The sequence below is a fragment of the Rhinoraja longicauda genome, chromosome 2, assembly GCF_053455715.1.
Source record: "Rhinoraja longicauda isolate Sanriku21f chromosome 2, sRhiLon1.1, whole genome shotgun sequence".
Classification (NCBI taxonomy): Eukaryota; Metazoa; Chordata; class Chondrichthyes; order Rajiformes; family Arhynchobatidae; genus Rhinoraja; species Rhinoraja longicauda.
This window is the reverse complement of record NC_135954.1, coordinates 68650964-68664402: the sequence shown is the minus strand read 5'-3', so window position 1 is coordinate 68664402 and position 13439 is coordinate 68650964. Positions and strand designations below refer to the sequence as shown.

Below are 13439 nucleotides of genomic sequence, written 5' to 3'. Positions count from 1 at the left end.
AATAATAATAATATATTCCTTTATTTGTCACACACCGGGGAAATTTAGTGTTACAGCAACAAAGTGGATAGCAAGAGATCATTCATTATAAATAAAAGTAAAGACAAGGATAAATTGTCATCAATTTACTGTGTATTCCTTAACTGTTACTGTTGACTCGTCTGCTGGGAGCAGTGCTGGTTGTGCAGTCTCACAGCAGCGGCAAGGAAGGACCTCCTATATCTCTCCTTCACACCCTTGGGGTGAAGGAGTCTGTCACTGAAGGAGCTACTCAGTGCAGTGACAGTGTCCTGCATGGGGTGAGAGTCATTGTCCAGCAGCGATGTTTTCTTTGCCATCATTGCTCTCTCCCACCGCCTGCACTGAGTCGAGGGGGCAACCCAGGACAGAGCTGGCCTTCCTGACCAGCTTGTCAAGTCTCTTCCCCTCCGCTGCTGAGATGCTGCTGCTGACCACTCCATAGAAAATGGCTGATGCAACCACAGTGTTGTAGAAGGTCCTGAGGAGTGCCCCCTGCATTCCCAAGGACCCGAGTCTCCTCAGCAGATAAAGTCTGCTCTGGCCCTTTTTGTATAGCACATATGCACAAAGAAGAAATAACTCAAGACATTGTTTAAACATCATCAAAGTCAAGCTCAGAAAATATTTTCCCCTCTAAGAAATATGTTTAATAATTAATATAAAATATTTTCCCCTCTTAAAAAAGACAAAACATAATTTAAACATGTATATGTGAAAAATAACAGCTTTTTTCTAATGTACACCTTGTGAACTGATGAACATTAATGATAAGCATGGAATGTTCATTTTATTGTCTACATTTAAGCACATAAATGGAAGATAACTATAAGCGATGTTCAACGACAGATTGTATATGCCTGAAAATTGGCTTATTAGACTGTTCAAAATGTAATATCACAAAATGACAATGTGTTAGATTTTCTATATTAAGGTTGGTGATGATCTGCTCCAATAATAGAATAATGATTTGTAAACTTGTAAAAATTCAAATGATGGGAATGTACTTTTAAAAAAACACCTCAAATTGCATCAGAGATTCTGCTCCACAAGGTTGATTTATTTACTAATTAGTTGGCAGCCAGTCATTTTGCTTCATTTCTGGGTCTTCAGAGAAGAGCACATTTTTTTCTGGCTCACAAACGAGCAAAATGTTTTCCAATGGAGCTAATAAGGTTGTTTCTGACTTCTGGCTATTCTAACCATAATATCAGTTTCTGCTGTGGAATGGAGGATCTTCAAGTTAAAGCAGAGGATAGTTAGTCTGCGTTTCTTGTCATCTAATGTTGGAAAAGTTAGCTTAAAAACGCTAGCTGTTTTTCAGTAAGACATGTGGTAAGAATGGTTAAAAGAGAAGATTTTTATGCCTGAATTTTCTTTTCAAACAATTCCCCATGAGATTTCAGAAGCAATAATCCGATTTGTGCCATAACATGAAACAATTCCCTGCTGAAGACTGTGTAAATGAGGTAGCTTGCTCTTGTCAAGACCTCACAGGTCAGTGGTATGAAATGTTTTTAACATTGAAGATACTTTTATATTGGTTGACTGGTGGCTGTAAATGTGGAAACAATTTCCTCACTAATTTGGGACAATTGGTATGTTTTCCTCAATCAAAACGGAAATAATAAAATTTAAAAACGTTTAGAAGCGCCCACCACTTAGTTCGGTTGCACCTGGTGTTCCTAATTACATTTGTTTCGATCATCACTCAAAACTTGGAGGCTAAATAGCCACCATCAATACTTATGAATGTATATTGGGTATTAACTTGTAAAACAAAATTATGGGAATTGTGTGATATTGTTAAATCCAAGGTGATGACATTTTTGATTATTTGAAAAGTTGACTTTGTTATAATTTCAAGGTCAGAAACCATTTTGGCCACACAATTTGGTTTCTGACAATTTTAAATACCACGTTTTTGCCCATGAGCTTTGAATTCAGTTCTTGTGGTTAATTTTAACTGACCATTCTTTGCTAAAGAGAGAAACTTCAATAAAATTTAAGTTAGGGTTGCAGAGACTGCTGGGGCAGTTTCAGTGTTTATCTGATAAGAAAGCTTTCTGCTTAGTACCATAAAATTATCAAAGAGGCATCTGTTCAATGCAAAAGGTTGGTTGATTTTTTTAATCTTAAAAGTAAGCTTGGCGAAAGTAGACTTTTCATTTATACGTTTGCCCTTGAGGCAAGAATAACGCCCCATAAAGTTTGCTATTTCTTGCCACAATATTGCAATGGCTGTAGCCAATTTTACTTATTCCAGTCCTCTCTTAGGTCTGGAATGTCTTGCCTGGCAGCCTTTTAACTAGGTCAACAGATTTCAAATGTTAAATTTAGTAGCTGCATGCAAAAATTAATTGTTAACAGAATCATTATAACCAACAGTAAAATAGTTAGATTAAGTGATGTCTCCATGGAAATGACTACAAGTTTCCTTAGAAGTGGATGAAATGAAATGCCTGGTTAGACATTTGTAAATGTAAGAGGGTTACATTGTTTATTAACATCAATGTGCTTTTTTAATGTAATTTTAAAGAAAAATAAATAAATTAACACAATGAAAGTATATATAAACTTAGATGTTTGGAATATTTTATTTTTTCAAGTTGTCTCCAAAGAAACAACCCATTCCAACCATATAATTTAATTTTAGATAGAGATTGCTACAAATTATCACAAAGTATTAAAATATGATGTTTTCCGTTGGTTTTGTGTTTCAGCGATTTCAGAATCATTTTTGCTGGAGCAAGCTGGTACTTCATAAAAATGTCACCAATCAAATTCTACATTAAGCACCTACCCATTTTGCCCCAGGCTGTTGAAATAAATTCAGACCAGGTGTTCCTCTCATAATGGAACTCTCTGATGTGTTCTGATAATGAGCTTGAAAACGGAAACTGTCATTTTTCAAATGGCTTGAAGAATGCAATTAGAGCAGTTTTAAAAGTGCCATGGGACAGTATTCCATCAACAAAGCATTATTTTCATGGACATTCATTTTGTACTAAGAGCAATGTTTTCCAAAACGTAAGGTTGTATGTTTTTGTTTTTGTTTTGATTGTTGGCAGATGCTGTTCATGATATACCTGTTGATGTAAAATAATCCATTGACAAGCCAACCAAAGATCTGTTCTTGGCAGTTATGATAAACTTATTAATGCATTGTAGATATGATGATCTTCGATGCTTCAATGGAAGCAGATTTTATTATAGATCCTCTCATCAGAGCTTGAGAGTTCTTCATATTACAAAAGTGGACCATTAAGGAACATTTGCCATAAATTGCTTTTGGACATCACGTGGTCATGAAATATACAAGATATATTCAAAAATCGTGTCGATTTCCCAAAATGTTTTCGAGGTAACAACTGCACAGAAACTTTCCTTCAGGAGGAGCATTTGAATTTGTCTGTTGGAATGAAGAAGTAAAATTGACCCATCCCTTTGATTGGTTGCAGAGTGTCAATGGTGGACTCTGATCCAAATTATTGACAGGACAGTCGATAGGCTACGGCTTATTGGGAATAAAAGGTTTAAAACAGGAAGCCATGTAACCAGAACTCTTCTACTTCAAGGAAAATATGTGTAAAATTGATTCATAACCTCTAGTTTTTGTTTTTGTGTACCTTGTGTGTTGTGACTGTAGGCAGACCAATTTCTCTCCAGGGATGAATAAAGTTTTATTGGATCTTGGCCATTATCAGTACTTTTGTAATGTATGCATTTATATCAGCTTGTACAGAGTAGTAAATAATTACATATTTTGAGCATTATTTTGCTAATAGATCTGTGGTTGCATTAACGGGACAAATTAATTCAAAAACCTAATTTTGTTATATAATGTGAAAAACTTACTTTTTTCTATGCATGTTTCTGAGTAAAGAGGTCATATTTATTTATTTTGACCTGAATTGATGATGCCATTTCTTTGCCATTAAAATGTTCTAGTATTGCAATATTAAGAAAATATTTAATGGGAATTGATTGTTGCAATAATCAATGTTGATTGCCTCTGGGTCAGCTTACAGATGACCCTGAATGATCATCTGTGAGCTACTGATTAAGTTATAGAGCATAGCTTTTAGTTTTTACTTTAGACTTTAGATTTTAGAGATACAGCACGGAAACGGGCCCTTCGACCCACCAAGTCCTCGCTGACCAGCGAACACCCCATACACTAACACTATCGCACACAATGGGACAATTTACAATTTTACCAAAGCCAATTAACCTACAAACCTGTACGTCTTTGGAGTGTGGGAAGAAACCGGACCCACATGGTCATAAGGAGAATACACAAACTCCGTGCAGACAGCACACATAAGCAGGATCAAAGCCAAGTCTCTGACGCTGTAGGCAACATATCTACTGCTGCGCGACTGTTCCGCCCACTTTTAGTTTTGAAGATAATGAATGGAAACAGGCTCTTTGGCCCACCAGTAGTATAAGAAAATAACTGCAGATGCTGGTACAAATCGATTTATTCACAAAATGCTGGAGTAACTCAGCAGGTCAGGCAGCATCTCGGGAGAGAAGGAATGGGTGACGTTTCGGGTCGAGACCCTTCTTCAGACTGATGTCGGGGGTGGGACAAAGGAAGGATATAGGTGGAGACAGGAAGATAGAGGGAGATCTGGGAAGGAGGAGGGGAAGGGAGGGACACCATGTCCATGCCAACCATCGATCATCCGTTTGCACCAGTTCTATGTTATCCCACTTGCGCATCCACTCCCTAGGCATTAGGGCAATTTACAAAGGTCAATGAACCTAGATACCCCCTCGTCTATGGGATGTGGGAGGAGTACCCAGAGGAAACCAACGCGCTCCCAGGTAGAACATGCAAACCTCCATAACAGACAGCACCCAAGGACAGGATCAAACGCAATCAAAAACCCTGTGAGGCAGCCCATCTACCAGCTGCACCACTGTGCCGCCAAAAACAGTTTTGATTCCCATGAAGAAATTGCTGCAAACCTGTGGCTAAATGCTGCCTGGTTCAACATGGGAATTTCTGTTGTGCAATAATTTAATTTACTGCAGATATTCTATCCATTTTGCCAAGTTATGGAATCCAACAAAAAATGTTGATTAAAAAATTTGTAGTGTAAACATAGATGGGTTATAAGCAGCAATAAAACAAACTGCTGGAGGAACTTAGCAGGTCAGGCGGCATTGTTGGAGACCGAGGGATGGTTAATGTTTTAGGTTGAGACAAGTTATATATTTTTTTAAACAAATTCTATGGTGCACACAGAGTTAGGACTCAGTATTGTCTTCATTTAAAGCAGGTTAGATGAGGAGGCCCTTCCATTCAAATCAAGTGAAAAGACAATAGACAATAGGTGGAGTAGGCCATTCGGCCCTTCGAGCCAGCACCGCCATTCAATGTGATCATGGCTGATCATTCACAATCAGTACCCCGTTCCTGCCTTCTCCCCATACCCCCTGACTCCGCTATCCTTAAGAGCTCTATCTAGCTCTCTCTTGAAAGCATCCAGAGAATTGGCCTCCACTGCCTTCTGAGGCAGAGAATTCCACAGATTTACAATTCTGACTGAAAAAGTTTTTCCTCATCTCCATTCTAAATGGCGCACCCCTTATTCTTAAACTGTGGCCCCTGGTTCTGGACTCCCCCAACATTGGAAACATGTTTCCTGCCTCTAATGTGTCCAATCCCTTAATAATCTTATATGTTTCAATAAGATCCCCTCTCATTCTTCTAAATTCCAGCATATACAAGCCTAGTCGCTCCAGTCTTTCAACATACGACAGTCCCGCCATTCCGGGAATTAACCTAGTGAACCTATGCTGCACGCCCTCAATAGCAAGAATATCCTTCCTCAAATCTGGAGACCAAAACTGCACACAGTACTCCAGGTGCAGTCTCACTAGGGCCCTGTACAACTGCAGAAGGACCTCTTTGCTCCTATACTCAACTCCTCTTGTCATAAAGGCCAACATGCCATTAGCTTTCTTCACTGCCTGCTGTACCTGCATGCTAACTTTAAGTGACTGATGAACAAGGACACCCAGATCTCTTTGTACTTCCCCATTTCTTAACTTGACACCATTCAGATAATAGACCCGTGTGTCATTCTGTCTGTCTCTCAATCACTCTATTAGTCTCTCTGAAAGTTTTTTATTTTCCTTTTCACAGATTTCACAGATGTTTCCCATGCTTAAGCAGGGTAATGTCAGATGACTTAAACATTTTGATGACATTTCCCTGCAATATCTAGGGTGCTATATTGGTGGGTAAATGAAGCATTCTCATTCCTGCACCTACTTTCAAGGCTACCTAGCTTCTAAGCATATTTCACATGAGTGACATGGCAAATTGTGCATGATTTTGGCTGGTTGATTGCAGTGTCATTATTGATAATCACTGTAGGCACTGAGAATGGCAGACACCATCACATGCTAGAAATTGGCCATTTTGATGGAAGGCCCTTGCATTTGAAATTACATTAAGGATAGCTGATGCCTGAGGAATGATAGCCATCACTTTATCTGATTTTCCTATATTCTAGTAGAAAACTTTTAAAGTAATGGCAACTTCTATGTATATTACATGATATTTTCAAATCATATGCAATATGCAAATTAATATGCTTTTTCAAACTTGTTTTCTGTGTAGCTGAATTGAGTAAAATCTGAAATATTCAGATCAGTTAGTTTAAAATCCATTATTATCTTGCAAACTATAGTTAACCAGCAGTTTGGAAACAAACTGCTTCCTTTTGTTTTGGGTATAATCCTGGTATGAACTATATGGACATATTTGTTGTTTTTTATGATATAGTTCACCAGGTGCTGAAAATGAACTTGTCAAAAAATCTTTTGTTTTGCTTTCTCTACATCTTAAATTTAAATTCATATGAATATAAGGGTTGATTGCCAAATCTCATTTTAAAAAGGTGAAAGCTAATAAAGATCTGTAGGCAAATTCTAATAACAATATAATGTTCATGATTTGTTGCAAATGTAACTTGAAACACTCCAATTTGAATATCTTTGGCACCCTTCCCATATGATCCATATCAGTGAACTAGGTTGCCAACTTCTTTACCTGTACTTGAAACTGTTAATCAACTTGATCATGCATATTAATCTGTGGATGAAGGAGTTTTCGTGTATGAAAGAAAGAATAACTGTATCTGAAGCACACAGTAGGTTGCATTATTTGTTATTGGTAAAAGAAACCTGCATTGTTTATGTCGCAACTTCGGGTGAGTGCTTTGTGTGCTCTTCATGGTTGATATTCGCAGATTTTCTAATTGTTTTCTCTGCAAAGTTATCTTCCTTTGCATTAAACTAAATATTCTCCAAGGTTCAAGGTTATTTTGATTTCATTCTCAAATTCATTAAAAAAAATCAAAATTATTCAATAAGAAATAATCTATGCAGATTGAAATCTTTTAGAAAACGTATGATTAAAATTGGATTAAAAATGTGTACAGCAAAATTCAATCATCCAAAACTAGCTGGACTAGCAGATTTTTTAGGACTATTGAATGTTACTCCAGTTAATCCCCAAATGCAATTTTATGTCACTTTATGTAATAATTCCACTGAACCTGTTGAGTTTAAAAGGAGCAGGAAATGTATGTGTAGTCTAGACCCTAACTCCAATCTCAAGTCTACCCATTGTTATTGACCCTTGGTGTTCCAGATCCCTGCCCTAACTCAGGCACACATCCTACTTACACTCTGGATTCCCATTTCATCTTATGGGTTAATGTGCGAGGAAGATGGAAATCCATAAACATTTCTAAACAATCCAATGCTGGATTATTGGAGTTTTACTGTAGTGAGCACTTGCCATTGGACCAATGAACCTGATCAACACTGATGCCTGAGGTTTACAGTGATGTCAGCTTTGGATCCTTGTTACCTGTGGAATATGCAGAACTGTTGTTCTTGATGACATCATCTATCCTTAATGGAGCAGCTTCAAGCACAATGGCCTTGCCCGGCACGGTGGAACAGTGGTAGAGCAGCTGCTTGTGGCGCCAGAGACCTAGGTTTGATCCTGACAATGGGTGCTGTCTGTGTGGAGTTTGAACTTTTTCTCTGACCTCGAGGGTTTTGCCCGGGAGATCCAGTTTCTTCCCATATGATACGAAGTGGAGGTTTGTAGGTTAATTGGCTTCTGTAAATTGCGTCTAGTGTGAAGGATGCGAAACAGGGATAACCTAGAACTAGTGTACAGGTAATTAATGGTCGACATGGGCTCAGTGTGCCGAGTGGCCTGTTTCCATGGTGTATCTCGAAGCTAAAGCTATAGATGTGCTCATTTCTAACATGTGGCAGCAGGGATTCCACAATAATTATAATTTCTCAACGTAGAACCAGTCTATGTAAAGTACACATTTATACCTATTTCAAGACTGCGAGGATAGCGATCCATTTTGGCCGAGAGGGAGAGAAAGGTAGAGAAGGAAAGTTTTCAGACCGCCAATGATTGGGAGGTGCAGGTAGATTTGGGAGGAAAGCTTATTCTGCAGGTAATAATTAGTACCAGTTTGAGGCCTGATATACTGTCATGGTCAGTTAGTCAGTGGATAGTGTGTTTTATAGAACGGTGCCTTGGGAGAACTTAGTGGATGAGGCTTATGAAAGGAAAAATCTTAGATATGTAGAGTTGGCAGCAGAGGTTGAGCAGCGAGGATGGAGAGCAAGTACGATCGGTAGAGGTGGATTGTAGAGGTTTCATAGCACGATAGACCACGTCGCTATTTGGAGGGCAAAGAATTTGTGGACAAAGTTTGCGTCAGGCCGTAAAGCAGATGTCAGAGGCAGCAGAGCAAGGCAGTAGGTGGATTTGGTGGAGAAGAAATTGTGTCAGTTGGGGGCAGAAAGAAAACGTATGACATGCAGTATGTGTCTTTCTTTGTAATTGTAGTCTGTAAGTGTTTCCCAGTCTTATGCAAGGGTGATATTTGTGGTGTTACAAATTTAATGATGGGCTCAAATTAGTGGAAGATAGGATGCAAGCTAATTGGCTGCAGCGTCCGTTATTTTAGTAGATACTGGAAGCATAGGTATTGAGGGGGTTTGTTCTAGTACGCCAAACCAACTGTTGAGCCTTCCGAGGTGTAGTGGGCCTGACTCAACGAAATAGTGAAGGGGGAGGCCCACTTGATAACCCCAATCATGTACGCATAATTTTTACTTCAAGCTATGCCACTCATTGTGTGCAATCCAGGGAGAACATTTTGCCACATGAACACCTCTGCTCAGTCTGCCTAGGCCTGCACAATCTCCCGGTTGCTAAACACTTTAACTCCCCTCTTATTTTCAGACAGACCTTACTGTCCTGGGCCTCCTTCACTGTCAGAGTGACCGCTGATGCAAATTGGAGGAACAGCACCTCATATTTTGCTTAGGCAGCTTACAATCCAACGGAATATATCTTGATTTCTCTAACTTCATAACCCTTGCTTTCGCTCTTCTTCCCTCCCCCATCCTACATCTCTGAATAGTTCTATTGTCCTCCTGATTAGATATTACTGATTATGTGCCTCGTCATCTTCCCCTCAGCTAACAGTGAACCATTCTACATTTCCTTATCATTATCTGCTTTGATCTGTCATTTTCACAACTTATCCTTCCATATCTTTAGACTCCCTCTCCCCTGACTCTCAGTCTGAAGAAGGGTCTTGACCAAAAACGTCACCCATTCCTTCTCTCCAGAGATGCTGCCTGTCCCGCTGAGTTACTCCAGCATTTTGTCTTTCTTCGGTGTAAACCAGCACCTGCAGTTCCTTCCTACACAGAGCATTTTGCCTGTTCCATTATATTTAGATCGATCTCCTTGTATCTATTTGCCATAGTTTTAGTAGTGTGACACCACCCTCCCCTTTGGATGTTGTTGTTCTGATCTCGAACTGGCTGACAGGTCAGGAGAGCCCAATCCCTAGCATTACTGGTAACAGCTGGGTTCAATTAGCTGATATTGATTGGCCACATGAACCCAGTCAGCCTACTCCCTATAAAACCCAGGCATTCTGGCCAAACTAGTCTCCCTCCTTACCAGTGGGATGCCCTGCTAGCTGTGTTCCCATCGCATGCTTGAGGAAGACTGAGCCTGGAACAAATCCGAGACCACCAGCGCCACTGTGTTGTCAAGACTGGACTGCCTGGAACCAGGTCCTAGACAGCCAGTGCCTCTACCTGAGGCAAAGACTTAGTGGCCGGGGCAAGACCTAGATGCCAGAACTTCTTCCTGCCTGCATACAACAAGGGGCTGCGCCAGCATGGTTGCCAGGATAATCCAGAGACTGCCAGCGTTGCCTCTTCATGCCCAAACCTGAGCCGCCAAGATGAAACCTGTACCATCAGCGCCTCCTCTCGAGGCAAGGGTGAACTGCAGGAAGAAACCTGTGATTGCCATGCTTTCTCCTTCAGACTAAGCTGCTGGGACCAGCTCGAGATCACCAGCGTCATTGTACATGCTCTCTGATGCCGAGGAACAGCGACCCCAAGCGGTCCTGGACTTTATTACCACTGTAAATAAAATATATCATGAGAGTTCACATTTCTGCAAGTGTCGGTATGGTCACTGCCGAGCCTGGCGCCATACCTGTCCCCATAGTATCTTTTGGTCAAAACTTCTTATCAGTCTCATATTTATTGTGTTCTAGCAGATTGTGTTATTACTGCAGTGTATGGAAGTATTTCAAACTTTTAACATCTATATATTTTGAGATTTCTTATTTTCACATCTGTGAAACCCTGTCTAACTTTTTCTCTGATCCTGAATTCTCTAATTGGCAGAAATATCTATTTATCCATTAGCTTCAAATAATATCTTGAAAACCTTTTTGATCAAATAATCCCCAGAAAATTCTAGGGAGGAAATGGAGACTAGGTAACTGTCATTTGTATTGATGTATTAATGCCTCCTTGCCACATAATTCCATAACTTCTAAATAATACTTAACAGCTCCCTTTCACACTGTGCCCTCTCCAGTATCACCAATCTCAAGGTAAAAACATTTAAGAAAAAAATGAAAGTTCAGGAAATAGAAGCAGAGAGGGGATGTGTAGAAGGGACAATAGAGCAGGGTAAGAAATATGTGATTACTTCAAGATATGATGGAATGAATTTGGTGTACTGTGCAAAGCCAGAAGAACCATTGTAATATATCAAATATCTTGTATGAGCTTGTAATTCCTGTTTGTAACACTTTATTCAAGTGCCGTGAATTTTGTGCCATGCCTATTTATTACTTCTGTCTATAAAGAATGTTTACCATGGCATTTGTCTTTTTAGTATATCTACATTTGTTGACACTGCAGATTCTTGTATGTCTTTTTCCAAATTCTGTTTCTACTGTTCCTTTTGGTGTAGCCTTTTAGCAGCTGACTGTTGTCAAGATTCCGATTGCCCTCTGCACATCTTCAAATCTACTTGTTCCCATAGCAGTTGTAATTTATCTTAATTTGCTGATCTGAAGTTTTGTGAGGTGCATGGCTGTTTTATCAGGTAACATTATCAGGATCATTGAAGATCAAACAAAAATTGCAGATGCTGGAAATTTAAAACAAAAACAGAAAATGCTGGAAGTATTCATTGGGTCAGGCTGCACCTCTGGGAAATGAAACAGTCATTGTGACAGGTAGTGACTCTGTTCCTACAGATGCAGCCAGGCCTGATTTATTTCTAGCATTTTTGTTTTTTGTTAATAGGATTATTGATTTTTATCAGCAACAAGAGGAGTTTGAGGAACATTATTAAGGGAGTCCAGGATCTTGCAACTCTGGACCGCAGTGTCATACATCCCCCATCTATTCTTTTTTTTTATCCTTGGATCTGACTATTTGTGACAAGCTTCTGACATCTCCATAAATTTGAGGTCATCCAGAGCTTTGCTATCTGTGTCGCAACGTGCAATAGTTCTAATCCATTCATTGTGCTCTGCTTGCAGAATTACATCGGCTCTGTAAAGCAAAGCCAAGATTTTATCAATTTGCAGCCTTGTTCTCGTATCTTTCCAAGGCCCCCTGCTTGTTTCTATAATCTTTCCCAGCTCCACAGCTGACCGAACTCCCTGAGTTCTGGCCTGTGAGCATGCAGTGGTTTAATTGTATTTCTTGTACCATCCTTAATTTCAGCAGTACTTTTGCTGTGACTCTTTACCTCTACTTATTTGTGACAATCCTCAAAGCTCGTCTCTTTGATCAGGCTCTGGATTGTCCACTATCACATTTCCCGAGGATACAAAGAACTGCAGATGCTGGTTTACCAAAAAAAAGACACAAAGTACTGGAGTAACTCAACTGGTCAAACAGAATTTCTGGAGTAAATGGTCAACTGACATTTTAGGTCAGGGCACTTCTTCAGACCTTCATCACATTTCCTGAAATGGTTTGGTGTTAAATTTTATTTGATAATGCCCCTGGGAGTTATCTTGTATAGCTCTGCTATTTTACAGTTCTCCATTCACAACTGCATGTTGTCATTAAGGTCTAACAACATTAATATGAGTGAGATCTAACTGCTTATGGTTAGAGCATTAAAGCCCACTGTTGGCTGGGGAAAATGTGCTAATAAGAGGGATTCAAGGCGTGAACAGTGGAACTGGCAGGACAACTATGTTGGAGAGAGATGGAGAGGGAATGCAGTCGTTACTTGAAATTAGATAAATCAAACTCATATTGCTGGGTTGTAAGTTGCTTTAAGCAAAACATGAAGTGATGATCCTTCAATTTGCATGTGGCTTCACTCTGACAGTGGAGGCCCATTGCAGAAAGGTCAGTATGCGAATAGGAAGGGAAGTTAAAATGTTTGGCAACCGGAAGTTCGTGTATGCCAAGGCGGACTGAAAGTAAGTGTTCAGCGAAACGATTGCCTAGTCTACGCTTAGCATGGATAGAATATTAGCTGAAAGAGTGGGAATAAAGGGAGTTTTTTCTGTTTGGCTGCCAGCAACTAGTGTTCCACAGGGGTCGATGTGGGGCCGCTATTTTTCACATTGTATATTAATGATGGAATTGATGGCTTTGTGGCAAAGTTTGCGAATGATACGAAGATATGTGGACGGCCAGGTAGTATAGAGGAAGCAGGAAGTCTGCAGAAGGGTTTGGACAGATTGGGAAAGTGGGCAAAGAAATGGCAGATGGAATATAACATTGCAAAGTGCACGGAGGAATAAAGGCATATACTATTTTCTAAAAGGGGAGAGGATCAGAAATTGGAGGTGTAAAGGGACTGTTTGCATTCGTATTGTGAGCAGTTATGAGCGCCATATCTGAGGTGGGATATATTGGCTTTAGAGAGGTCTAGAGGGGGTTTACAAGAATGATCCCAGGGATACTAGGGTTAATGTTTGATGAGTGACAGCTCTGCGCCTCAACTTGTTCGAGTTTAGAAGGATGGGGGGGGGGGGGGGGGGGGGTACTTCAATGAAACT

The 13439-nt window shown here is 39.9% G+C and overlaps 1 protein-coding gene across 2 annotated transcripts in view; it reads left to right on the top strand.

The window, feature by feature from the left end:
• Positions 1 to 13439, top strand: part of jazf1b (JAZF zinc finger 1b) — a 193524-nt gene that overhangs the window by 42504 nt on the left and 137581 nt on the right. The window lies entirely within an intron of this gene.